This window comes from Taudactylus pleione, unplaced genomic scaffold (assembly GCF_031769625.1).
Source record: "Taudactylus pleione unplaced genomic scaffold, aTauple2 ptg000040l, whole genome shotgun sequence".
Taxonomy (NCBI): Eukaryota; Metazoa; Chordata; class Amphibia; order Anura; family Myobatrachidae; genus Taudactylus; species Taudactylus pleione.
In genome coordinates, this window is record NW_028284442.1 from 16,845,348 (window position 1) to 16,872,224 (window position 26,877).

The following is a 26,877-nucleotide window of genomic DNA, read 5'->3' on the forward strand; positions in this document are numbered from 1 at the left end:
ATGACGGAGAGGGAGGCCGATAGTGATGTTGATAGAGTGAAGTCGGAGGAGAGAGCGTCAGAACGATCAGGGCAACATATGGTCAAACTCAGTTCAGGGATTGTTAAGAGATCTGTTAGCCATGGAACTTGGAGACAGTGTGAGGGGCTATTGTCTGAGGAATATTGTATCTGTGAGTACTGTGGATCCCTAGTTGATGAGAGATGCATCCAACGATGCCAGTCCAAGAGTAATCTGTATTTGGGAGGGCATCCTTTAGAGGATTACCATTCCTTAGTGGGTAAGGTCTTAAACTAGACTGAATGTTGGGTGTGCACTCACGTGCCTCAGGGACAACATAATGTAGGATTAGTACCATTCCCATTAAATTTCTCTGAGGTCCTTGAATTACAGGGAGGGAGGTCCATAGACGGGAAGTATAACATCACCAGGTCCCCTGGTTTAAAGCTCCGCCAATACTCCATAGATCGGCCTTTGCTGTGTCTGAACATTTCATACATAGAAAGACTGGAGAATTGGGAAGCAGACTTATTGGATCAGACAATGGCTCACCTCATCAGTAGTGACGAACACCAGAGACGAGGACATAGGACCAAACCGAATGTGATATCTATTGGAAAAGTTCCTGTGGGTTATTGTCGAAATGTTATTCAGGCTGAAACTTGTCTTGAGCAGATGAGGACAATAGGCATAGGTAGTTTTGTTAAAACTTTATGTGATATTGTGCAGGATTGAAATATACCTTATGTCCTCCCAGATAATGTATACTATGTTTGTGGAAGAAGGGCATATTCTTGGTTATCTCTGAGTTCCAAGGGTTTATGTTTTATAGGCAAATTGGTCCCAGAGGTAATGACCCTTACACATGATGAAATGATTGGTATCCATAAAACTGCACCACCTCCATACATACACACGCAGTATGAACATCGTGACAAAAGAAATATGATCCCTGGTGAAGAACATATAGCCACACAGTTGATTAGTGAAACGACTGGTTTCCAAATTTTGGTAGCATTAGATCCCACCAGGATCACTCAGGGAACTTTAAATTTTAGATACATCCAAGTCCTAGCTAAATTAATAGACAACATCACCAAGATGTATGAAGACACTTTCAGGTATATGGGTAAGGAGCTACAGGCTTATAAAAAGGAATTGGTACAACATAGGCTAGTGTTAAACTACCTGACATCTATTACTGGAGGATATTGTGTGACTTTGGCCACCCAATTTGGTGTCAAGTGTTGCACGTACATCACCAATAATACTAATGACCCCAAAGAGGTGATTGACCGGAGAATGGATGAAATCCTACAACTGAAATGGGAATTTTTGGAAGGACCATAATACTTCCTTGTATGAGACTGAGGTAAAGATAGAGAAATGGTTGTTGTTAAACCCTGTAAAATGGTTCTCCGGTCTGGGAGAGTGGGTACAGGAGATGATTGCTAGTGTAGGTAAGCTCCTTATTCTTATACTTGTTGTCATTTTAGTAATTGCTTTATGTGTCAGATGTGTTCCTACTGTGTTGAAGTGTGGAAAACGTACCACCAAGGTGAACAGTGAAAATGAAATCATAATGGTGGTGAGTAGTGGTAGTATAGGTACTAAGGTTGATAAAGAACTGCATTACAATCCTGAAATTGAATGTACCATCAGATAATGAAATGTGAATAGGCTAAGTCAGATATAATAAAATGTATTGTAAATGTTCCATTAAACATCATAGTTAATGTAGTCTCAATTCCCCCAAACTTCCTTTATAGGTTAGATGAGGTCCCACATCCTACCAATGGCCCCGTATCGATCCACTGAGTGCGTATAAGGGTTGTTTTACCCTTTCCTGAGGCACAGTATTGATGGTTCAATGACCAAATTGTGTCATACTGTATAGAACATTAGATAATAATTTATTATGTCTGACTAAATAGATTAAGAATAGAATATGATAGTGTTAGGTTTGCTATCAAAGGGTGGACTGTCAAAGTCAAATAATTGGGTATGATCACTTTACAATTATTATCTGACGATATAGTCATCTATAGTTTGATGACGAGTTACTTGGGCGCTACGTTGCGTCGGTGCAATCCAATGCACACAAATGTGAACGCACACATGTATTCACATACACACACACAGACGCACATATGCAAACGCATGTGTATAAAATGGTTCCCACACATTATAGATAATAACAATAGTTATTAAAGGTATTGTTAGCTAAAAATTATGATGTAAGATGTACTTAAAAGAGATCTACGGTTCAGAATACAGTGGACATGTCATGTTTGGTATCATACTAAACCCCTGTTTATTTGCAGACATCCGTTTCTATCGGCAAAGAAGTCGCATCATGCGTCCGCTAGTTATGGATGATAGGGAGTTATTGTGTAGAATGTTATTACTTGTATGCAGTATTGTAGCCAGTTTTAACCAGTTCTTCGGCGGGAATCTACACAATGTGACTGTTGGAAGACTGAGCCATACCCCTGATGACACCGTATGAACTGACCAATGAAATCCTGTCCATTTGTCCCTTTGTTAACTCTGAAACCTGTAAGGTATATAGGCTTGTGTCCTGACCCCAGTGTACAGACATCTTCTTTGCGACCAAAGACTTCTGGACTGAATGACTGTATACTGGGACCAGGGCGCACGTGTATGTATCGGCTGTACTATTGTATATTCTATTGCTTTTTACTCTAATTGTTAAACTTACATCATGTTACCCCTTTTTACATAAATAACTTTTTGTGCTTTGAAACCACACGATTAAACTGGAAAGCAATTCTTTCTTAAGTGACTAGCAGCGCAAAATAGCAACTGAATGGCATTCATCAAACATACATGTCCGAAACCTCTTAGTTATGATCTGATGTCTTCACTGTACTAGAGAATGTTTGTGCTATAAGGAATAACACATTCATCACTTGTAAAATAAACAAAAATACAGATATTAGCAGCCCCCTTTCATATCCACTTTTATAAAAGCTCTCAGCCTGCATCCTTGTGCTTTATATTGTTACAGAACTTCTTTTGTCTTTTAATATCCTTATAATTTACAGTAGGTGGTACATTATCCTTATAGATTGTCATCTTGGGGATATACACACAAAGCAATAAAGGGGAAGCAGTCAGTAAGCCGACAGACAGAATCCCGACCGCCGGCCTCCCGACTGTCTAATCCTGGCAAGTTTAAATGACAGGCGTCAAAATCCAGACGCCTGTCATTTTACCTATGCCGGGAGCCCGTCACCCGGCTTACCGATCGAAGGTAAGCCGGGCGCCTGGTGCGGACAGCCGCGCGAGGGGGAGGGTTAGGTCTAGGGCTCCCGGGGGGACTTAGGGTTAGGCACCCCCCTGGGAGGTTAGGGTTAGGCTAGGGGAAGGGGGGGTTAGGTTTAGGCACCCCCGGGGGGAGGTTAGGGTTAGGCACCCCCCGGGGGACTTAGGTTTAAGCAGCGGGGAAGGGAGGTAGGTTTAGGCTCTTAGAGGGGGGATTAGGGTTAGGCACTTGGGGGGGAGGTTAGGGTTAGGCACCCCCACGGGGGACTTAGGTTTAGGAGACGGGGAAGGTGGGTTAGGTTTAGGCACTTAGAGGGGGGATTAGGGTTAGGCACATGGGGGGGAGGTTAGGGTTAGGCACCCCAAAAGGAGGGTTAGGGGGTAGAATAGGGTTAGGAAATACTTACCTTGGACTATCGGGATTTTCACCCCTGCCGGGCAGCCGATGAGGCCGACGGTAACTCATACCGAACCCCTATAAATACACGTGTTATGGTCCCTTGCAAACAATTTGATATTAGATCTGATTTGATTGGTTAATGTATACTAAATAAAAAGTATAGTTGCTTTGAGTTACAACTATCCTTTTTGCATATCATTAGTAAAAGTCTTATTATATTTGACACCTATGGCCTTGAGAATCAGCAAGGTTTCGAAGGCCTATAACTATGATTTTTTTCAATTATTGCAGGTATTTATTAAAAAATATATATTGGCAGGGCAACTGAGCTATACTCTGCTTCCCTAGCAATACTAATCATCAGCCAAGCTCTGCAGCCAGGCTCTGTAGTTGACTTGCATGGCATGCCAGATCATATCTGTGCACTGGAACAGAAAGCCTATAGTGGACTCTGGTTCCATTAATGACCACTAACGAGAAAATTAAATAAATTACAGTGTATGAATAATTGTTAATTATTGTGAAAAGCTAAAAAATAATTATTGTGAAAAGCTAAAAAATATTTTTAAAAATAATTATTGTGAAAAGCTAAAAAATATTTTTAAAAATAATTGCATTTAAAGCCGACTTTCCATTTATTGGTCTATGAAATTAGGAGCCCTTTTACTAGAGAAACCACTTGTTTTTATTGCAATGGTGCAATGGTCTAATTCAGAGATGTACACAAACCCAATAGTTTACGTACATCTCCTATGGTGTGAGATCTGTGCATGTGCAGATCTTGTTCTGCGAGATCACTCACAGTGCCCTGGACCCCACAGCTTGATTGACAGACTACAGCAGTTTGGGGGTGGATCAGAGAAGCCAGCAGGATGCGTATATTTACACAGGATGCCTCCGGCGGTGTTAGCATATTGTCACACAGCCGCTGCGTAGAAAGATGCAGCAGCTGTGTGATTAGCATACATCTCTGATAAAGGCTCTATATGTACTCTTAGCCCTTTAATAAATAGGTCCAGGGTCGGACTGGCCCACAGGGGTACAGGGGAAACCCCCGGTGGGCCCCAGTGCCTGAGGGCCCACTCCCTTCTTTTGGGATCAGGTTCCAGACTGTGCACTTCAATTACTGTATACTGCACAGGACTATTGTGTATTTTCTACAATACATTGCTGTTATTAATCTGGTACATTATCATTATCATGCATTCACTAGCAGTATTTACTGTATATATGTATATATTTAAAGGGACCCTGACCCCCTCTGGAGGCTGGCCACACCCCTAAGTAAGGGCCCCTATCACTGCATTCCCGCGGTGGGCCCTTCATGCCCCAGTCCAACACTAAATAGGTCCCTCAGTTATACAATCTTTATCCAAGGTTTCTATGTCATGACTGCTCCTTATAGTCTTACCACATAAATCTGTGCTTATACCAGAGATTATATGTGCATACATTTAATGTGCACTATTTCCCAGTGGTCTCTTATTCTACAAGAATGAACAAGTAGCTATTATGAGACCATTGATCGTTAATGCACATTTACTTATGTTGTGTCTCATTTTTTATTCCTAAAAATTGTACACATTTAATAGTATAATGTTCCATTCAGTGCACATAGTTTTCTGGTAAACCACAAAGCACTCACATAAAGTAGCAGAGTTGTTTAAAAGCAAGAAAAGGTTCAACTCATTGTTGTTTAATATTTTATTTCAGAAAGCTGTATGAAATGTTTTGAAAATGAGGTAATGTTTGAATTTTTTATGAACAGATTGCCTCTGCACATATTGCTTCAGTTAATGTCTCCCCATACAGCTACAAACCCATTATACTTTTGGCTTAGACTTCCAGTTAAAAATGAACAGTATAATACCAACATTGATTTTTGTTTTTATCAAACCAATTTTGGCATTAGCTTTTTATGTGTTTTTATTTTATGATTTTATATATAATGCAACACTCAATAAAAGCGTAAAATTCAAACAGAAATATTTTGAGTTTTTCAATGTACTACACATAAACAATAAACCACAGTATAGACAAAATAATCTATTTCCAGTATGTGAAAAAGTTGTATTTAATCCTCCAATATAGACGTGTTCCTGTTGAATGTAGTATTACATTAAAGAGACTGAAAATGGGTAGTAATGAGTGTCAGTTAAAATACCCTGTATGGCTTACATTTACAAAATGTACTAACCTAGCCTATATTCTTCTTTTCCTAAAAAAAACCAAAAACCACAAGTAATTTGAGTAAATTATTTGTTTGTAATGTCGAAGTCGAATAATTGCATGCGACCGCAATTCAACTGTTATAGGACGATTTGGTCGTCCGCTGTCCGATTTATGTTGGTACAATCCACGACGCACCATTGTGTGCACACGCACTCAGGGTGCGCACGTATCCACACATTCGCACAACACTAAATAGCGAATAATATTAATATACAACACTCTCACACTGACAAACACAATATTCATGCAGGGTTTAGTTAGTAATGAGAAACAGCTTCTGTATACATGTCTGAGAAAAGTAATAAAAAAAAAAAATACACCAGGATACTGTGAGTGTTTTACAAATAAATCGAGAAGCCCCGCATACAGACAAGTATGGCTGTGGCAATTGAAATATAACCCAGACACTGATATGCACAATTGAATTTGTCTGAATGAAGAGTCAGAAACAATGATCAGAGGTTTGCTTAAGAAGTACTGACAAGTGTATTCTAAGTAGGCAGAGGAAAACCTTTGAATTAGCTATCAGACGAAGTGGCAACAGCAGTCAGCTGGGGGTCTCCACCCTGCTTGAAAGTGAACCTAGCTGCTTGTAACACCTTGCACTGTAGTTTTAAAATATGTTAGAAAGGGATAAAAAAATAAATATTAATCCATCATAAATACACTGAATTGCATAACACACACAAAGACTTTATCATAAGCACTCTACACATAAACGCACCACGCATATTAGCAACGTTACGCAAGATACACTTAAACTTACACATACACAAATTTCCTAAAAGGTTCCTTAGTATAAAGGCTAATATTAGAAGGTTTATTCGTTATTGTATAATGTTATAAAATGCATGTATTTGATATCTAATGTTTAGTATGTAGTAGCCACATCGTGTTTGGTGCTATTCTAAACCACATTTTATTAGCAGATCTCTGGTTCCATCGGCAAGGAGATCGCAACATGCATCTGCAAGTTATGGATTATAGAGAATTATGTGTTAGAATGTACTTTGTATGTAGTGTCTATTGATTAGTTAAAACACACACAAAGAGTCATTGGAGTGCTGAACTACCATTGTACCAACTGACCTGTGACAGAAGAACCAAGAAGAAGAACCAATAGGATTATGCCAACTTGTTTCTATTGTATTGCCTACTCTCTGCAAGGGTTTATATGCAAGCATCCTGGATCTGTTAGTTAGTCATCATATTCTTTCTGTTGACAGAGGCTTCACCTTTGATGCCGGAAATCTGGATCCAGAACGCCTGCGTAATGTATTGACTGTACCTTGTTTATGTATAATCTTTTGCGCTAATTGTATTTTAGATCACAGTGTGTAACTATCTGCTTTTTGGTGAATAATATCTTTTTGTGCTTTGGAAACACAATCAAAGTCTGGAAAGCAATTATTTCTTGTGCGACTTATATTGCTAAATAGCTACATTTAGAGTGTATAGATAGGTAGGAATCAATAGTAATAAGATATAATAGGTACCTAAAAAAAAAATAACCATTCAGTTTAAAGTATAGGATGTCTCTTGACCATCAGTACAAGTCTTTTAGAGGGGAAAAATAGTCCCATGACCACACAAGTAATATCCATATACACGACCCATCTATTCATTGAATGTCTTGTAAAAATCTTGTGCAACATAAAAACATTTCACTTTGAATGTGTGTGCTACCTAAGAACATATAAAGACATTCCTGCTTCCAGCCCACATGCAGCAAGATACACCCTGATCTACAGTCTGTAGCTCCTCCAATCATTAGATTGAAAATGTTGCATCAGGTGCATGCGCTGCCATCTTAGCATACAGTACAGTTCCAGATGTTCCAAACAACTATAGCTGTATCAGTTCAAATAAATATTTAAAGTTAGGCGTCTATCTGTGAAGAGTAAAATATACATTTCTGTATTACACATGCATATCAAAATGTGTCGATATTTAGATTTGAGTGTGTTTTAAACTTGGAGTCCCTTATGCCTTCAGAGACAAGAACAGGAAGTGTAAGCTCCTTCATAGAGGGCGTAACCATGTCCCAGGTGAGGGGGGTGGCTCTGTGATCATGTCATCTTGGTACCGCCCCTGCTGTTCAAAGCCATGGTTCACAGCATTTTAGAGAGGAGGGGCAGGGCCAATAAGACATAATTCAGTGTGAATCTCATCATCAAACCTCCCAAGTGAAGTGGGCGGAATACGGGAGTCTGGCCTACTCTTTTGAGAGTCTGTTCATTCCAGGAGATTTGGCAAGGGCACACGATGTAGTGGCGACTTAGTCAGACTACGACACATCTTCAGATATGCTTCTGGTATAAATACATGATGATGACACCAACAGTACTACTGAGTCTCATCTGATTAGCTATTTGGTATTATCCCAGCTGATAATACTTCATTCATTAGTGTCATATATGAAGTCTATTCAAATTTCTTACATCCTTATATTTTAACTATTTTTTATGCATACATCCTAGACACAAGATCAGTTAAACTCTAATTACACAAAATGGCAGCTGTGCTGCAGGGGTTTATTTTGCACAATTAGAAACAACCCTTTCAAAATTGTATCTACCTGTCAGTCTTGGCATGTATGCATAAAGGAGTGACATGATAAACATTTCCAGGCAATACTATTAAGAACTGAATGAACCCAGCTCTCATTACATAATGCTCTTTATAATAATTATACTTCTCATTAGGATTTGCACCATTCCAAGCCAGAATTGTTGTATGATAATTGCTGTATGCAGTCCAGGCCACATTGAAATGGTTTGCCTTCCTATGCTGCACAGCCCATGCTGAAGAGCTTCATAGCCCCAACCAGTGGTGAAATTAGAAAGTGGTGGGCCCAGGTGCAAGAATATGCTTTGGACCCCCCTATGCATGTCCCCCAGTAGTGGTCCCCCTATGCAGTGACCCCACTACTGCCCATTATACGGTGTCCTCAGTAGTGGTCCCATATACAGTGCCCCCAGTAGTGGTCCCCATATACAGTGCCCCCAGTAGTGGTCCCCCCTATGCAGTGCCCCCAGTAGTGGTCCCCCCTATGCAGTGCCCCCAGTAGTGGTCCCCCTATGCAGTGCCCTTATACAGTGCCCCATATACAGTGCCCTCAGTAGTGGTCCTCCCTATGCAGTGCTCCTAGTAGTGCCCCTTATAAAGTGCACCCAGTAGTGCCCCATATGCAGTGCCCCCAGTAGTGGTCCCCCCCATGCAGTGCCCCCAGTAGTGTCCCCCCCTAGATATATATATTAGACAAACACACACACAAAAAAAACAAAAACACACCTGAATCCCTGCTCCTGCGCCCGCCACCATAAGCTCCTCTGTCCTCCCGCTCTGCACGATGGGAGAGACATCATGACGTCTCTTCCATCACCCACTGTGGGAGCCAGGAGGCAGAGCTCATGAGTGAGCTCCAGCCCGGCTCCCTCTGTGGATGCAGCAGCCAATGAGAGTCTGTCTGCTCTCATTGGCTGCTATAACTGTGTAGTGCGGACTGCTCACACTGCGGTCCGCACTACACTTAAATACTGGTAGTGCCCCTTATACAGTGCCCCCAGTAGTGGTCCCCCTATTCAGTGCCCCCAGTAGTAGTCCCCCTATGCAGTGCCCCTTATACAGTGCCCCATATACAGTGCCCCCAGTAGTGGTCCTCCCTTTGCAGTGCTTCTAGTAGTGCCCCTTATATGGTGTCCTCAGTAATGCCCCTTATACAGTGCCCCCAGTAGTGGTCCCCCTATGCAGTGCCCCCAGTAGTGGTCCCCCCCTAAGCAGTGCCCCCAGTAGTGGTCCCCCCTATGCAGTGTCCCCAGTAGTGGTCTCCCTATGCAGTAGCCCTTATACAGTGCCCCATATACAGTGCCCACAGTAGTGGTCCTCCCTATGCAGTGCTCCTAGTAGTGCCCCTTATAAAGTGCCCCCAGTAGTGCCCCATATGCAGTGCCTCCAGTAGTGATCCCCCCTAGATATATATAAGACAAACACACACACACACACACACAAAAAACAAAAACACACCTGAATCCCTGCTCCTGCGCCCGGCACTGTAAGCTCTGTCCTCCCGCTCTGCACGATGGGAGAGACATCATGACGTCTCTTCCATCACCCACTGCGGGAGCCAGGAGGCAGACCTCATGAGTGAGCTCCAGCCCGGCTCCCTCCATGGACGCAGCAGCCGATGAGAGTCTGTCTGCTCTCATTGGCTGCTATAACTGTGTAGTGCGGACCGCTCACACTGCGGTCCGCACTACACTTAAATACTGTGGGGCTACACTTAAATACTGGCGGTGGGTGCAGCGGCGTTGTTGGATGCAGGCGGCTATGGGCCCTTGCACCACAGTGTGCCCCGGTGCAAGGCATCAGCTGCACCGTCGCTAGTTCCGCCACTTGCCCCAACTTCTACCACATGTAATTTATGTAGACACAAAATACATAAATGTATTTTGCGGTCTGTAGGCAGCTTCCTGATCTATGCATATATTTCCTTTGTTACTATTTGCTGAAGCTTATTACTGCATAAATATGCAGCAGTTTAAAGGAACATTTGTGTTCTATGGGTAGTCACGTGACCTGCTATGACTATATTTACTCTATTTGTTACAGCCTTATGGATTTGTACATGGTAAGGCAATTTTGCACTATAAGTATTACATGTAAAAGTGCTAAACCACCTGCAGGTTCAGTGTTACCCAGTGGCGTTCCTCCCCAGTGGCATCTCTCCCCACGGTGACATCCAGTCTGGGAAGAGATTCCATGCAAGCGGCGCTGCCGTGCACTGCGGAAAAGGAGGCATGGCCTCATGTCCTGAACCCCAGCCCGTCGTTATCAATGGGGCGGTGGGAGGTGTCGGAGGTTTGGGGCAGGGCTCCGTGAAGGGAATCTAGACACTAATGGCAGGGAATCGGTATGAAATACCACTGGCCGCATGGCCGGTGGTTCGATTCCCGGCAGCAGCAGGCCGACGCTGGAACAGATCCTGGCAGCGGCAGCTCGACAGCGCTGGAAATCCCGATCGTCCCTAGGTAAGTATTAACTAACCTAACCTACCCCCTAACCCTCCCTTAGGGGTGCCTAACCCTAACCTTCCCCCCCAAGTGCCTAATCCTAATCCCCCTCTAAGTGCCTAAACCTAACCCCCTCTCCCCGCTGCCTAAACCTAACTTCCCTGGGGTGTGCCTAACCCTAACCTCCACCCGGGGGTGCCTAACCCTAACTCTCCCTCCCTCTAGCCTAACCCTAACCTCCCGGGGGTTGCCTAACCCTGAGTCCCCCCCGGGAGCCCTAAACCTGACCCCCCCCGCGGCTGTCCACTCGCGGCGCCCAGCATCCCTGCGATCTGGATGCCGGGCACCGGTCTCCCTGCGTCGGTGAAATGAGCGGCATCTACATCTAGACTCAGGGCATTTCACCATTGCCGGGATATGACAGTCGGGAAGCCGGCTGTCGGTCTAAAGTCAGCCGGCTTCCCGATTGCATCCCAATGGCAGGGCAGTGCCAGCTCCCTCACTGTGACTACAGTGAGGGAGTGCTGCACTTAATACTACAGTGCAGCACCCAGCTCCTGTCACTGCGGGGGAGCCTGCACCTTGGTGTCAAACCTCGGCGGGTGTCACCCGGGTACGGCCAGCACATCCCCTTGCGACGCCACTGGTGTTACCTTACTATTGCAAATGCATAGTAAAGATGGCTGCCATAGGCATAAGAGTACGGTTACCACCTTTTAATTTTCAGATTCATGGACAGGGGGCATGGACCATGGTGTGGTCAAAACCACAGTTTGTATGGTTCCTCAAGCCCCTTTATATGTATCATAGCCCCTTAATATTCCAGCTCAGGCCACGCTAATTCCCCTTTACATGTCAGAGCTCACTCATGACCTTATTTGCCTCATACACCACACCCATGCCAGTTTAGAGAACCTAGATATGCTTAAGAGCCCCATCTGTCATGCCCCTTTATATGCCAGCCTCAGAGCCCCCTCATGTTCCTTAAAATGCCTCAGAGTCAACTCAGTCATGCCCTTTTATATATGCCAGCCTCAGAGCCCCCCCACACTGCTTTATATACCTCAGTCATGCACCTTTATATGTCAACCTCAGAGCCTCCTCATTCATGCCCCTTTATATATGCCAGCCTCAGAGCTGTCTCATAGCCCCCTTTGTCATGCCCCTTTATAGGTGCCAGCCTCAGAGCCCGTTCAGTCATGCTACTTTATGCCAGCTGCAGAACCCCGTCATGCCCATTATATAAGCCAAACTCAGAGCCAACTTATTTATGCCAGCTTCAAAGCCCTCTCAGTCATGTCCTTTTATATATGCCGGCCTCAGAGCCCCTTCAGTCATGCACCTTTATATATGACAGCTATAGATTACTGTCATGCCCCTTTATTTATACCAGAGTCCCATCAATCATGCCTCTTTACATATGCCAGCCTCAGAGCCCCCTCAGCAATGCCCTTATATATATGCAAGCCTCAGAGCCCTCTCAGTCAGGTTTTTTAATACACTATGTAGACAAAAGTGATTGGACACCCCTGCACAAGCAAATGAATATCATGCATACAATTACACATGAGTTCCAAATGGCCACTAATGTGGCGGTTTCGACAAGAATACTTTGTAGTGAGGCCCATGCACTTGCAGATCTACAGAAACAACAAATGTTTTTATCAGAACGACAATGCCATCTGTCTTGTTTCCAGGGCGACGCTGGACTGGAATACAGAAAATGTGGTGACCCGGATGGACTGGCCACCTCGTAGTCCAGATCTTAACCCCACTGAGAACCTCTGGGATGAATTGGAGCAACGGGTGCATTCTAGGCCAACTCAACCGTCTTCGGTGTCACAGTTGGTCACTGTACTTAAGGGAGAATAGCAAAACATACCACCTGCTGTTGTCCAGGAACTTGTGGACAGTTTGCTAAGAAGGGTGTCTGCAGTAATCACTGCACGTGGTGGACCTACAAAGTACTGATGTTAATAAAATCTTGTTGATCTATTTGCTGTCAGTGTCCAATCACTTTTCTCTACATAGTGTACAGTATATGGCAGCCTCTGGCAGCCCTTCTAGTGATCGATGGGTTGCTATCAATCATAATTCTTTATAATGTTTTTTAATATATGACATGTATTGAGCACCATGGATACTTTAAATCTTGTCTGTTTATGAACACCAAGGAGTGTTAGACTATTACTAAATTGTTACCTGACAAAAGGATAGAAAAAAAGAGCTGTTGAAGTAAATATATATTTATATGTATTTTGTTTACCTTGAACACTGCTCAGACAGTACTCTACATTCCAAACATATAAGTGTCAGAGTAGGTGTATGGACCTTCTTTAATAGTACATTATTCATCCCTTGATTGATTGTCTTCTACATAGATTATAGAATTATTGGCTTGGTCTAGTATAGGCACTATTTCATGTTCCTGCTGAGTAAAGGACGAGCCCAAAGCCCAAACTTGTAGCCTACTGATCACAATCTGTGCCAATGTAGCAGCATATGGACATGTTGTTTTGTGTGCATTTTGCTATAACAAGACTACGGGATCAATGCAGCTGACAGCACCTCATGATAGAATGACCTCCTGTGGTTTTAGCATCTGTGCCATCGTACTTTGTGTCCAGACAAATAAGCCACTACAAGTCTAATCTAGTCACTATTAAAAAAAGAAATAAGAAGATTGAGATTAACCAACTGTTTTTCCTCTTAAACAATAAATACACTGTAGTGCCAACAGTTGCAGCAAATGGTGACTCAAGCTCTGGCTGAACATTTTTTACATTTGATAGGAGCAATAAATAATTAATCTTCAAGAAACTGCTTGCATGTTATATTTCATTATAATCACAATACTCCTTTACTTCTTGTCAGTGGCATCTATGCAGACGGCAGTATAATGTAGATCAGTGGTGGGTAATCAAATACACTACAGCTCATTCATTTCAGTACACCACCTAAATAGAATTTTTTTGTAAAGTAATGAACAAAAGAAGATAGTTTGTGATGAATGTAAACATGTTTTGTACTCATACACATTGTTTACAAATAAATAGAGTTTTGATTTTCTTACATTTTTCTCTCATTAAAGTACCCACCTTTAGCGGCGATCACATCAGTGCAAACGCGGGGCATTCTGTCGGTCTATTTGTCTAAAGTTTCAGCTTCGATTGCAGCCCACTTGTCTTGTAGTAACTCCCAAAGGTGATTTTGGCTGGTTACTTGCACATCCCGAACACACCTTTCCAGATGATCCCAAAGGGGAACAATTGGATTGCAATCAGGACTCTGTGGTGGCCAAACCATGTTATGTCATGTTATTTATTTGTTGACGAATCGGTTTAAAAACAGCATTGGGCATGTATCTGATATCACTACGAGCTCCTCGTGACCTTGCGGGTGTAATTTGTTTATTTTCAGGGATCAGACATTATCTGGCTGATCCCTGCTCTTTGATAAAGCTTCATGTAGTGGAAGCAAAACTAGTTAGAGGATTTTCATCAACTGACACAGTCGTTTTGCTGACCCTGGACACCCGCTTATTTCCACGGAGAGCCATAAGCGCTACATATATTACGGTGACGGTGCCCGCTGGCTGGATTCAGGATGGTGAGAGAAAATCAGGCGGTCATGTGTTGACCATATTTTAGCCTCAGGATCTCAGGATTTCCCTGTCAGAGGATAACCTTGTCCATTGGCCAGGCGGTAGGACATACCAATAACCGCTACACCTCTTCAGGATATACACGTGGATTATACGTACGCTTCAAATTAGCGTGAAGTCCATGTTTCCTAAATAACATTATACTGTTTACATCTTTGGAAATCATTTCAGCATTACCCCTTGTTTAAAACCCAGAGGTAGAATCAAGGGGATATTAGGACTCTCACATGTGGACTTTGATCGGGTGAGAACTGTCAGATTAAGATTGGTCACATTATATATGAAATATACAATTTTTATATATATATTTTTTATGTTTTTTGCTTCCTTTAGTAAACTTGCCAGTTATGCAGGTTTTTATTAGGAACTAAGAAGTTTCATGGTAATGCATGATAGTCTGTATAGACTTTTACAATATTAAGGTGATTGTTATATGTAATTTCTACACCACTATTGACATGCTTATTGTGTGTTTATTAAATATATGTTAGATTTATTTGGTGTCTTGAATTAATTTCTGCCACGTTAAGTATTTATTTGTGATTACAAGTCCAATTAGCGCAACTCCACCAGTGTAATATTTATGTTTGGCATCATCAGTAGGTGATCTTTTATTGGGTTTACACAGACCCATAGGAGTTTGCAGCTGTGGTCTATTCGTTAATTGCAGTTTATTAGCGCCAGGCTGTCATTTGGTGGGACATTATCTGGCTGTTAGCATACCGCTCAACTTCTTTACCTCAGGAAGAGGAACCTTTGTGCATGGTGCAGTCGTGCCCCTGAAATTTGGTGGGCGTGGCCTCGTGGTTAGGAACGTGGTCTCGCAGTTAGGGGTTGTGGTTTCGTAGGGGATGCCGCACACGTGAGTCACAACAAGTGTCCTGTGCAAAACACACATATCAGTTTCATCCTTTACAGAGAAATTGACGAATTTGGGGGTGCATTGAAATTAATGAGCTGTAATGTAAAGTTTGGAGGGCCTAGCACATCATCATCATCATCAGAAGCATTACAGTTTATGGGGAAAATATAATCAGGCACACAGAGAAAATAAACAAATAAATAAATACAATCATTATGGTTGAGTTATCTGATGCCACAAGATTCTATAGCACCATATACATATGGCATTCATGAGAACACTAAACATAATAAATTGTGCTTGGATACAACAATAACGGGAAGCAATCGGGAAGCCGACTGCCTATATACCGCCAGCCGGCTTCCCGACTGTCTTATCCCGGCAAGGGTGAAATGCCGGGCGTCTAGATGTAGACGCCCGCATTTCCCCAACGCCGGGAGACCGGCGCCCGGCATCACGATCGTAGTGATGCCGGGCGCCACGAGCGGACAGCCACGGGGGGAGGGTTAGGTTTAGGGCTCCCAGGGGGGGGACTTAGGGTTAGGCACCCCCCTGGGAGGGTTAGGGTTAGGCTAGGGGGAGGGAGGGTTAGGCACCCCCGGGGGGGACTTAGGGTTAGGCACCCCCATGGGGGACTTAGGTTTAGGTAGCGGGGAAGGGGGTGGTTAGGGTTAGGCACTTGGGGGGGAAGTTAGGGTTAGGCACCCCTAAGGAGGGTTAGGGGGTTAGGTTAGGTTAGTGGATACTTACCTATCCACGATCGGGATTTCCAGCGCTGTCGGGCTTCCGCTGCGTCGCATACCCATTCCACAATAACGAATGCATGAATGCATTTAACAGAACAAATCAAGTGGCATTCAGGAAAAAAACAAATTAGGATGAGAGATGATAACTGGAGTGGAGGCTGTGTGATGTGGATAAAAGTTGTTAAATGTTCAAAAATACAGGTAAAAGAACAGTGCTGCTAATGTATGAGCGCAGCTCCAAAAGTGCAATATAAAGAGAAGTATGTGAGTAGTGGGTGCAGGAATTAGTTATTGAAATAAAGAAGGTTTAAAGTGGATAGATGTGATGCAAAGGAAAAAGGCAATACAGTACAAACAGGATGTTCATTAGTATGAAGGCAAAAATTACAATGTACAGAGCCGATTCAGTCAGAAGTGTTTTGAACAACAAGATCATTCAACAAGAGCAGCACAGTACTGTGCAAAAGTTTTAGGCAGGTGTGGAATAAATGCTGCAAAGTAAGAATGCTTTCAAAAATAGAAGTGTTAATAGTTTATTTTTATCAATGAACAAAATGCAAAGTGAATGAACAGAAGATAAATCGAAATCAAATAAATATTTGGTGTGACCTCCCTTTGACTTCAAACCAGCATCAATTCTTCTAGGAACACTTGCACACAGTTTTTGAAGGAACTCAGCAGGGAGGTTGCTCCAAACATCTCGGAGAACTAACCACAGATCTTCTGTGGATGTGGGCTTGCGCAAATCCTTCTGTCTCTTCATGTAATCCCAGACAGACTCGATGAGATTGAGATCAGGGCTCTGTGGGGGCCATAACATCACTTCCAGGACTCCTTGTTCTTCTTTATGCTGAAGATAGTTCTTAATGATATTGGCTGTATGTTTGGGGTCATTTTTCCTGCTGCAGAAGAAATTTGGAGCCAATCAGATGCCTCACTGTTGGTATTGCATGATGGATAAGTACCTGTCTGTATTTCTCAGCATTGAGGACACCATTAATCCTGACCATATCCCAAACTCCATTTGCTGAAATGCAGCCCCAAACTTGCAAGGAACCTCCACCATGCAATAATGAGTGTCTGCAGGCAACAGTGAAGCATGTGAGCACTGAGCGCAGTAATAGACTCTGGGCACTAGTGTGTGCCTAGAGTCTACTGCGCATGGGCAGGTCACCGGGAAATGGAGTGGCAGTCATTTTCCCAACGATTACCCTAGTGCGCATGAGTAAAAAAGGTCAGAGATCCAATATGTGACCGGCACCATGCCTTGCACTGCTTATTGTTATGCTTGCATTCAGATATGTTAATTTCGTGTATTGGTGATGGTATTGTGGGGGTGGGGGCACCAAAGAAAATTTTCACCCTGGGCTCTGCCTTTTCTAGAACCGGCCCTGCTGCTATGTACTATAAAGTGAAAGGAACTGCTGAGGGGTCAGTATGCTGTGAAAACGGCAACGCCATTATATGTCAGAAGGCAGCTGTACAAATTGGATTTGAGATGTAGTAAAAGAATTGTTCTCCTGCAAGGGCTCATCAGTAAGCAAGAGCAGCTCCATCCATCCAGAGCACCATAAGGGGGGCCAATGCAGGGCCTGGTAGCAGTAAACCCAGCAGTAAACCCATCAGTAAATGGGAAAGAGAAGATCCTTACTGTGTCGGTATGCCAGGGAAGCATCTTTGAGAAAATGGGGAGGAGGGATCTGTGCAGGGAGGAGGGATCAGCTGGATGGAGGGGTTAGATATAGGAGGCATCAGATGTGCAGAAAGGATCAGACACTGAGGGTCAGTGGGAGCTGTTAGCGGGCAGGGGGGTTGTGCAGTGTAATGCAGTGCAGTATATTGTTAAAGGGGGATCACATGCCATAGACATAGATATTTAAAATAATAAACTGGTAATGACTGTGAGCGTGAAAAGGTGGCATGTGTATCTGCTCTTACTGAGCACATCAATCTCATGACTGGCCATCCTCGCAGATAGATATTTCCTTGAAAAATATTCTTAATAATGTGATCAGTCAAAGGTTAAAAAAATAACGTAGTATAATGATGATAAGGTTGATATGATTTTAATTTATCCACTCTAGAGGTAAAAAAAAATAAAAGTTATTCACTTATATTAATTGCCCATACTGGCAGTGATTATTAGAGAGGCATGGGCGGTCATGCTCCATTGGGTTTATGACCATTTCCATAATGTCAAATGTGCAGAATTGTAGTGTGCATGCCCACAAAAACTTATGGTAACATTCATATACAGAAGTGACACCTGTTTTTTATACTACACCCGAACCTTGGGTGCCTCCAATTCAGAACTTGGAAGTAAGGGCCTGATACATTCCGGATCGCAACTACAATAGCGATTACGCACGCAGTCCCACTGCGATAGTATGCTAATCTATTGCGATCGCTATGCCATCGTAGCACTACATAAGGATGCCCACTTTACCTTACACACATCCATACTCAGCAAGACTGTGAAACCATGGGTACCATCGAGTATCATCGCAGCCTCACGCACACTTGCACAAGCTCTGACCTTACTCAGGAATTGTTAAGCTCATCGCAAGCTGAGTACTCAAACTGCGTATAGCATCGCAGTGGATAATTTATACACGCCCATGCAATGGCGTTCAAACGCACTTGCACGCCTATATGTTTCATCGACCACAAACGGCACTTCTTGTCAATCACTCTTAGAAGGGTTTGCGTCGTCACTGCGATTGCTGAGGCTGGTTCGCGCACTGTGATGCATACGCCTGCACAGAATGCAACAATTGGCCGATTGCGTGCGTAACACAGTTGTGATCGATAATGAATCAGGCCATAAATACATCATTAAGGGCATTTTCTTTTCACCTCAGCATGAGTCCCAATGTTTGTGTGTTCTGCCAAGGTGTGATTGTATCCAAAATATTGACGCTTTCAAAAGTAAATTAGTTGCAAATTGTGTTATAGTTTTTAACAACTTTAAGTTCATATGGGTTACACAGCAGCTCAGGATACCAGCAACTCATTTTAAATGTCAATACAATTATATGGGGCACATTATCTTACCAGAAAAAAAAACAGTATCCTTGGAGCTAATGAAACAAAATTGTGAGAATATATTGAAAAATTACTCCACGTATATATGGGATTAATTATTAGCAGCAGCTAGTTTCAAGGTCATTAGTGAAAAAAAACCTAATAAACCAACACAATCAAGTCAAACTGCGTTAATCAATACAAAATGCCCATTTAAGAAAATCTTAAATGCCAGAAGTGATGATCAAGACACACCAATAAAGATAAAATACAGATTTAATGCAAGACATAAATATACAATATCAATAGGGTTGAATATAAAATCACTGTATTGCAATTGATAATAAATAATCTGAGTCACATATATACCCTAAAAAGTGATAGTTCTTACCTAATGCACATTTCACTGTCATCTATAAACATAGCATAAAGATAATACACAATTGTCTAACAGGTGACATGTGACAATCCAGCTGCTTTGGAACTACATATCCCATCCTGTCCTGCCACAGTTTTGCTGTTAATGCATGCTAAAACTGCAACAAGGCATGCTGGTATGTGTGTTTCACAGCAGCTGGAGTGCTGGAAGTTACCTACCCCTAGTCTAGCATTTATACAGTACATGCCTAAATTGCCATGAATATATAAAGCCTCACAGTTATCTATCATATGAATTGTCCAGTGTATATTAAGACCCACTTTAAATACCTCCAAAGACCTGCATTATTTTAGCTAGAGTGCCCTAAGAATGTCATGTCACCTTCACCTTTTCCTGTACTGGCATGGCTGCTGTTGGCAGGCCCATCTGTTTGCTGTGGCAGAGATTCCATCATAAGACACTAACTGCTATATGGATGCTGCAGCAGGTCTGATTACCTGTTTATGGTCACTAAAAAATAAACACGGTTGTTATTCTCTTTTCACACAGCTGCTTCGTGCAATGTTGGCCTCTTACTACAGGGTATGGCTTGGTTGTTAGGTCATTAATGAGTGGTAGTCCAGATCCACAAGGGGTGAGCAGCCTGAAGGAGCTGCAGATTTACTACTAGGTAATAGCTTTCATCTCTATTATGGACAGCTGTGCTTTACTCTCTTCTTGAAAGTTCCTTTTTGCAACTAATACCCCTTTTACACCAACTTAAAAATTCCGGGTTGATGCACATGAACACGCATCAACCCAGCATTTTTGTCAGTGTAAATGGATCCACTTGGGTCCAGGGACCCTGGGGTCCAACTCGTGTAGTTTGCAGGTTTGACCACAGGTCATTCCCATGTCACCCTGCAGTGTAAACGGTGCGATCCGGGTCACGAAGGCCCGGATCATGACTCATGCCACCCAATTGGCTGGCTTCAGAGGCGCTTGTAGATGACATCATCCACTACTACCAGCGTCAGCCCAAGCAGCACAGAGCAGTGCACCCCACCTGCCCCCCCTGCTTCTGGACCACTGCGGAGTGTCGGGGAGGGGAGAAAAATACTGCTCACCTGCGCTGCAAGAGTGGTGTGAATGATGTGGGTCGCCGCCGTGGATAAAGAGGTCTGTCCTGGGGCTGATCTGAGGTGGAGACATGTTCCGAATCCCGGATCAGACCAGGGACTTTGGTGTAAAATTGGTAAATCTCTAAAGAGCTTCTAGGTAGAAATCAGAAGCCATTGTTAATAATAATAATAATAACTAGGTTAGTCATACCCAAACTCCATCAGTCTAAAGAGGGTATAGATATATTTGAAAAATATTAGCAACAAGCTACTTTCTATCTCAGTTAAGCAGAAGACATCAATTCACAAAATGACACAAAAGTGCCTCTTTATGGGTGGTGCTCTAGGGTGTGCCCTGCTTTCCACTGGACTCATTCTTCCAGCAGGGATAGTTGGTAGCAATATCCATGTCTAGTTTGGAATTTTACCATGGAACTATTACACACAAAGTGATGATGACTGTGACCTTTTGTGTTTCACAAATGATCAGATTCAGCTTCAAGTACATTCAACATGTACATCATCATTACTTTCGCCATTAGCAGGGGACAACAATGCTAGATGTACAATTAACATTTCCATTTGTTTTATTAGAACTGCCATCTGGTTTTGTTGGCTCTTCTGTGTTTCTACCAAAAGAATTATGATGGTTTTCCATATGTTGTATCAGGGCTGATGTTCTTTGCTTTATTCCCTGTTGACCTCAACTGATCCTTTGTGCATTGCACATAAACATGACTGTTGTCATGTTATCATGACATAGGGTTTCATTGGAAACTTCCATGCTGTTCGTCTACAATGTTGTAGTGTTGTAGTCCAGCATTTCTCAAATCTTGACTTTGTGGATCACTAATACCCCTTTTACACCGCAGCTAAAACCTGGGCTATTGCCGAGTTAACCAGGGTTCCTGCTCAGTGTAAAAAGGGTTAACCCAGTTTCAGTGACCTGGGATTCCAAGAAGCCGAGAAGGGTTGGAACCAGGTTGCAGAACACTGTAAACGGGTGTCCCGAGTCATCCAACCCAGGTCCCAGTTACTGCATACACAGTGTCGCATTGTGGACACTAGAGATGATGTCATCTCCAAGCGCCGCCTAAGGGAAGACACGGCAATATCCCAGGTCCAGTCTGCGGTGTGAATGAGTTTCAAGCCACAGTGACACAGCTTGAAACCTTTGTTCAGTGACCTGGGGTTTTAGTGTAAAAGTGGTGTTACAGTGCTTGTTTTCTATGGTATATCACCTAATTATTGACTAATGGAGCATACACACGGTCAGATTTGTCAGACTTGTCAGATTTGTCAGATGAACGATTAAACGATTTGAACGATTTTACCAAAGTTTTGAACGATTTGAACGATTGAACGATTTTTGACTGCATTAAAATGAATGGAATCGTCCAAGTCTGACTGCAAACACATCAGATGTCAAAAATCGTTATCTGACCATCGGGAACGCGCATCGTTGATCGTCCATCGTTCAGGCATGTCAGATATGAACGATTTTCCTTCAGATATGAACGACTGAACGATTTTTAAATCTTTATCGTTCATATCTGAAGGAAAAATCTGACCGTGTGTATGCACCATAACACATTTTAAAAGATCTTCATGGTTACTACTTCATATGCATTTGAGAAACAGTTGCAGGTGATCGGGGACTACCAGCCATTGCATTGTTTGGTATTGCAGTGTTGGTTTCACTTAGCCTTCTTAAAATCACACATTCCTTCCCAGTATTGTGTTACTTTGTGTGTGTGGGGTGGGGGTCTTTTCCTTCTGAAATGCAGTTTGCAGTCATTCTCTTTACTTGTTTTATATGTCTGCTCAAGGGCAGCTTAAGAGAGTGGAGGGCCTGTGTGCTGACTCTGTGCAGGACCCCCTCCTCTCTAGCAGCATAGTAGACTCTGGCTTGGTGCTAAAATCCACTGTGCATGCGCAAGTCTGAGGGGAAATAGTGCCAACACCTTATTCCCTGGACATCTCTACTGCGCATGCGCAAAACTGGGAAAATGGCCACTGCACCATTTTCCCTGTGATTTTTGCAGCTCTGCAGTGCTAGGTCTGCAGCAGACGCAGAACTCCAGAACCTGCGGAGAGGTAAGTATAACTATATTTGGATGCACCCATTATAGAAACACTATTGTGCAAGCCAAATGCAAGTGCCATGGGGCAGCGATGGAGCCACCTCCTAGGCCCTGCACCCTGGGTGGTAGCACAGCTCGAACAACCCTAGTTACGGCCCTCATTACATTTTTTATTTCTAAATAAGTTAGATGGGGATTGTTGATCATTGACATTGGACTTTGATTGACAATGTTATGTTATAGACCTGACTCTCTAGGGGTTGTCAATTATTCAGTGAGTTTCGGAAAACTCTACCTCTAAAAATATCTTGTTTATAAAGTAATGTGGTTAGTAACAGTGTAGGGCTTTAGAATAAGTCTATATAATTAACTTGTCTATCTCAACTGTTGACTTGACTTTTGCCTGCTTCATCTTCAATTTATGAAAATGTCTGTACTATAATTGAATATTTATGTGTATTTGCAAATATCCCTTAACTATTGTTTAGTCATCTATGTTTATATTTATGTACAATATAACGTTTTATAGGTATAAATATATTTCATTTGTTTCCATAGTAAGGTCACACAAGTACAAGACATCATAGGCATATATATTTCAATAGCTTTCTCTGTGCCCAGTGACATTTTCAGTGTAACACACAATGACGCTCATGTCATATCACTGATTCCTCACTGCAGACCTGTTAAGAGTGGATTAGGTTTTCTATCTATTCAAAAGGCTGAGCTCTTGGCCAGGGCAGGCTTCATTACCAGAAACATGATATCAAAACCTTTCAGTTCGTCTGATGACATTCATCCAGTTCAGTGGTTGAGATGAGGTCTGGGCAAACAGCCAATGACTCAATGTCCTTTTATATAACTACACATTATGCTTTATCCAAATTTGCTGCTTAACACGTCTGAAAAATAGAAGCACTGACACAAAGTTGTATTTCAAAAAGTGCAATATTATATATTTATGCAATGACAGAGTTATAAAAAGTAGTATTATTACATTAAAGCAACGTAATTAAATTACCAAAAGTGCACCTGCAATAGGGAGGAAGAGGCATGAAAGAAATAGTAAAACCCTACAGATGACTATGCCCTTAGATACCTCAAGATCACTGACACACATGCCAAAGAGAAAATAAGTAACACATCATAGACTGACAACGGGAAACTTGCTGGAGACCGGGGTTCAAGTTCCCAGCTCTTGCATGCTTGGACAAATCACTCTTTCTTTCCTTGTCCTTGACACATGTACCAAAAAACTAGACTGTATGCTCAATTAAGTGAGCTGTCTCCAATGCTAAATTAAAAGATTGTATGAGCAATATAAAAACGGTAAATAACTATTACTCTGTAGGCAAGTATATTAAGTGATTAAAACACAGGTCATTAACGTAAGATTGAACAAGAACAATGTCATTTAACAACACAATGTAGTTGGTATCCAAAGCCTATGCATGAGAAATCTTATTCTGGCTTTGGAAAGATTGGTGTAGCTAGGGCTAGGGTGTCCAGTGACATGGTCAACATTTGCCATGTCATCATTCATAATGTTGAGAATGTTGACATGGTTCAACATGTCGACAGGCACCAGGTTGACATGTTCCTCACAATGTGCAATGAAATGTCTCCATGTCAAATGTCAACACTCTCAGAATGCAGCCAGTTAGGGTTAGGCTGCGGGAGTGTGGTTAGGGTTTGGTTGTGGGTAGGTTAGGGCTAGGCACTAGAGGGAGAGTATGGGATTAGGTTAGGGCAGATGTACTTACCGTAATACCAGCACATCAGATCACTCCGCCAAAACTGACAGTCACATGACTGCCAGGACCCAGAAGAAGTAGCTGAATATGCCGCCTGGACAAGGTAAGTAACCGCTGGGCCATCAGGGTTGTTAGGTCGACATTCTAGCATGTCAACATTTTGACCATGTCAACATTCTCATGACGACCTAATGCATATCACACCCACTGGCTAGATGTCATCTGAATTTTACGTGAATTGTAGGATCGTAATTTCATGATGAGTTTATGAGACTGATCTTTCCGTCCACTGGACGACCAATATCTAGGTTAAACGTCCAATCAGAAACAGTAATATAATGCTACAGAGTAACGCCACATAGACGTTGAGCTATAAACTACCATTCTTGGGTCACAATTACTTTGGTGAGGTGAATGCTGACATGTTTCTCCCCACTTATTTAAGGGATTCATATGATCGATTGGCAGTATATGTACATTTACATCAACAAGCATCTTCATCATTAACATAAAAGTGAATAATTTGAATCAGCAGTCCAAGTTGCGTACCTGGTGAATTATTCCTCTGGTCTAAGCATCCAGGACTTTTTGTACATTTGTCCCAAACAGGATGCAGTGAGATTACCGGCAGCCAGGATGTCGGCCGTTGGAATCCCGACAGTGGAATCCCGAACCAGGACTAAAGATACGCGTTGAAATCCTGACGCCTATCTTTAGCCCCACAACAATATCCCGACAGCCGGCATCCCGAACAAAGGTAAGCAGGGACAGGTTAGGGTTAGCCTCGCGGGGGGAGAGGGTTAGAGTTAGGCACCCCCCCCCGGGAGTGTTAGGTTTAGGCTGCGGGTAAGGGGATTGGTGCCTAACCCTAGGCACCAACGGGGGAAGGCTAGGGTTAAGCACCCCCAACCCCAGGAGGGTTAGGTTCAGGGTGCGGGGAGGGGGGTTAGGTTTAGGCACCACCATGGGGACTTAAGGTTAGGCACCACCCCGAGAGTTTTGGGGTTAGGCACCACCAAGGCACACTGGCGATCTGCGTACGCTGTTGCAGTTGCGATCCATAGTGAATAAAGCCCTAAGACATTAGAAAGTACAGCAACATAGAATCCTATTATCCATTTAAAACACTGGATAGGGGAGGGGATGTATCAAGCCTTGGATAGATATAAAGTGGAGAAGTTGTCCATAGCAGCCAGTCAGCTTCTGTAATTTATCTATGTAGCTCAGTGTATGAAATGACAGAAACTGATTGGTTGGTTGCTTTGCAACTACTCAACCTTATCTCTCCCTAAGGCTTGATACATCCCACCCTGAGAAAGATCTTGCATGCTTTGTTTAATAATGCATAATGACTCTCTAAATGCAGAAAAAGAGATCATTATCTTGGATTAAAATGTTATCAGTCTATCCAATGCATAAACTGCATATCTACAAAAAATACTAATACTAATACAGAATTCATTTTGAGTTAAAAGCATGTATTGGGAAGTAAATGAATATCAAAGGAACTGATGCAGAGTTGGTGACAAAATGCACAAAAGTAGAAAAAAAAAATTGGATTTCTGCCTACACGCAGATCCATATACGGGATCGGTATGATTTACCGCCGACCGCATGGCCGGCGGTTTAAATACCGACAGTGAAGATCCCGACAGGTTTGTATATTTTCTATTTATTAACCTAACCTCCCCCCCTAACCCTCCTTTAGAGGTGCCTAACCTCCCCCCCAAGTGCCTAAACCTAACCCCCCTTCCCCGCAGCCTAACCCTAAGTCTCCCAGGGGGGTGCCTAACCCTAACCTCCCCCTGGGGGTGCCTAACCCTAACCCCCCCATTCCCCTAGCTTAACCCTAACCTCCTGGGGGGGTGCCTAACCCTGTCCCCCCCGTCCAGCTGTTCACGCCCGATGCCTGGCTTACCTTCGATCGGTAAGCCGAGTGTCGGGCTCCCGGCGTAGGTCTAATGACAGGCGTCGGGATTTTGACGCCTGTCATTAGACATTTGCCGGGATTAGACAGTCAGGAAGCTGGCGGTCAGGATTTCGTCAGTCGGCTTCCCGACTGCTTGCCCCATATACATCGCAAGATGTGTGTGACTGTGCGTGGTTTATGCCAAGTTATCATCATATGTATTTTGCACTTACCCTGTACCAGGTACAGCATATATGCCTCCTAATAGGGGTATAGGCATGTTTCTGCATGTGCTGCATTTGCGTGAACATTGAAGCACTTACTTGCCATAGCCTGCGCTTACATGCCCCTTTCCTCACCTCGTTCCATCTAAGTTCATTTCCACATCAGGCCCTTATAGTCGTAACTGCCATATCCATTACT

The 26,877-nt window shown here is 43.0% G+C and overlaps 1 pseudogene; it reads left to right on the forward strand.

Annotated features, from left to right (window-relative positions):
* On the forward strand, window positions 1-25,228 carry LOC148538378 (uncharacterized; annotated as a pseudogene).
* The last annotated feature ends 1,649 nt before the right edge of the window (window positions 25,229-26,877 follow it).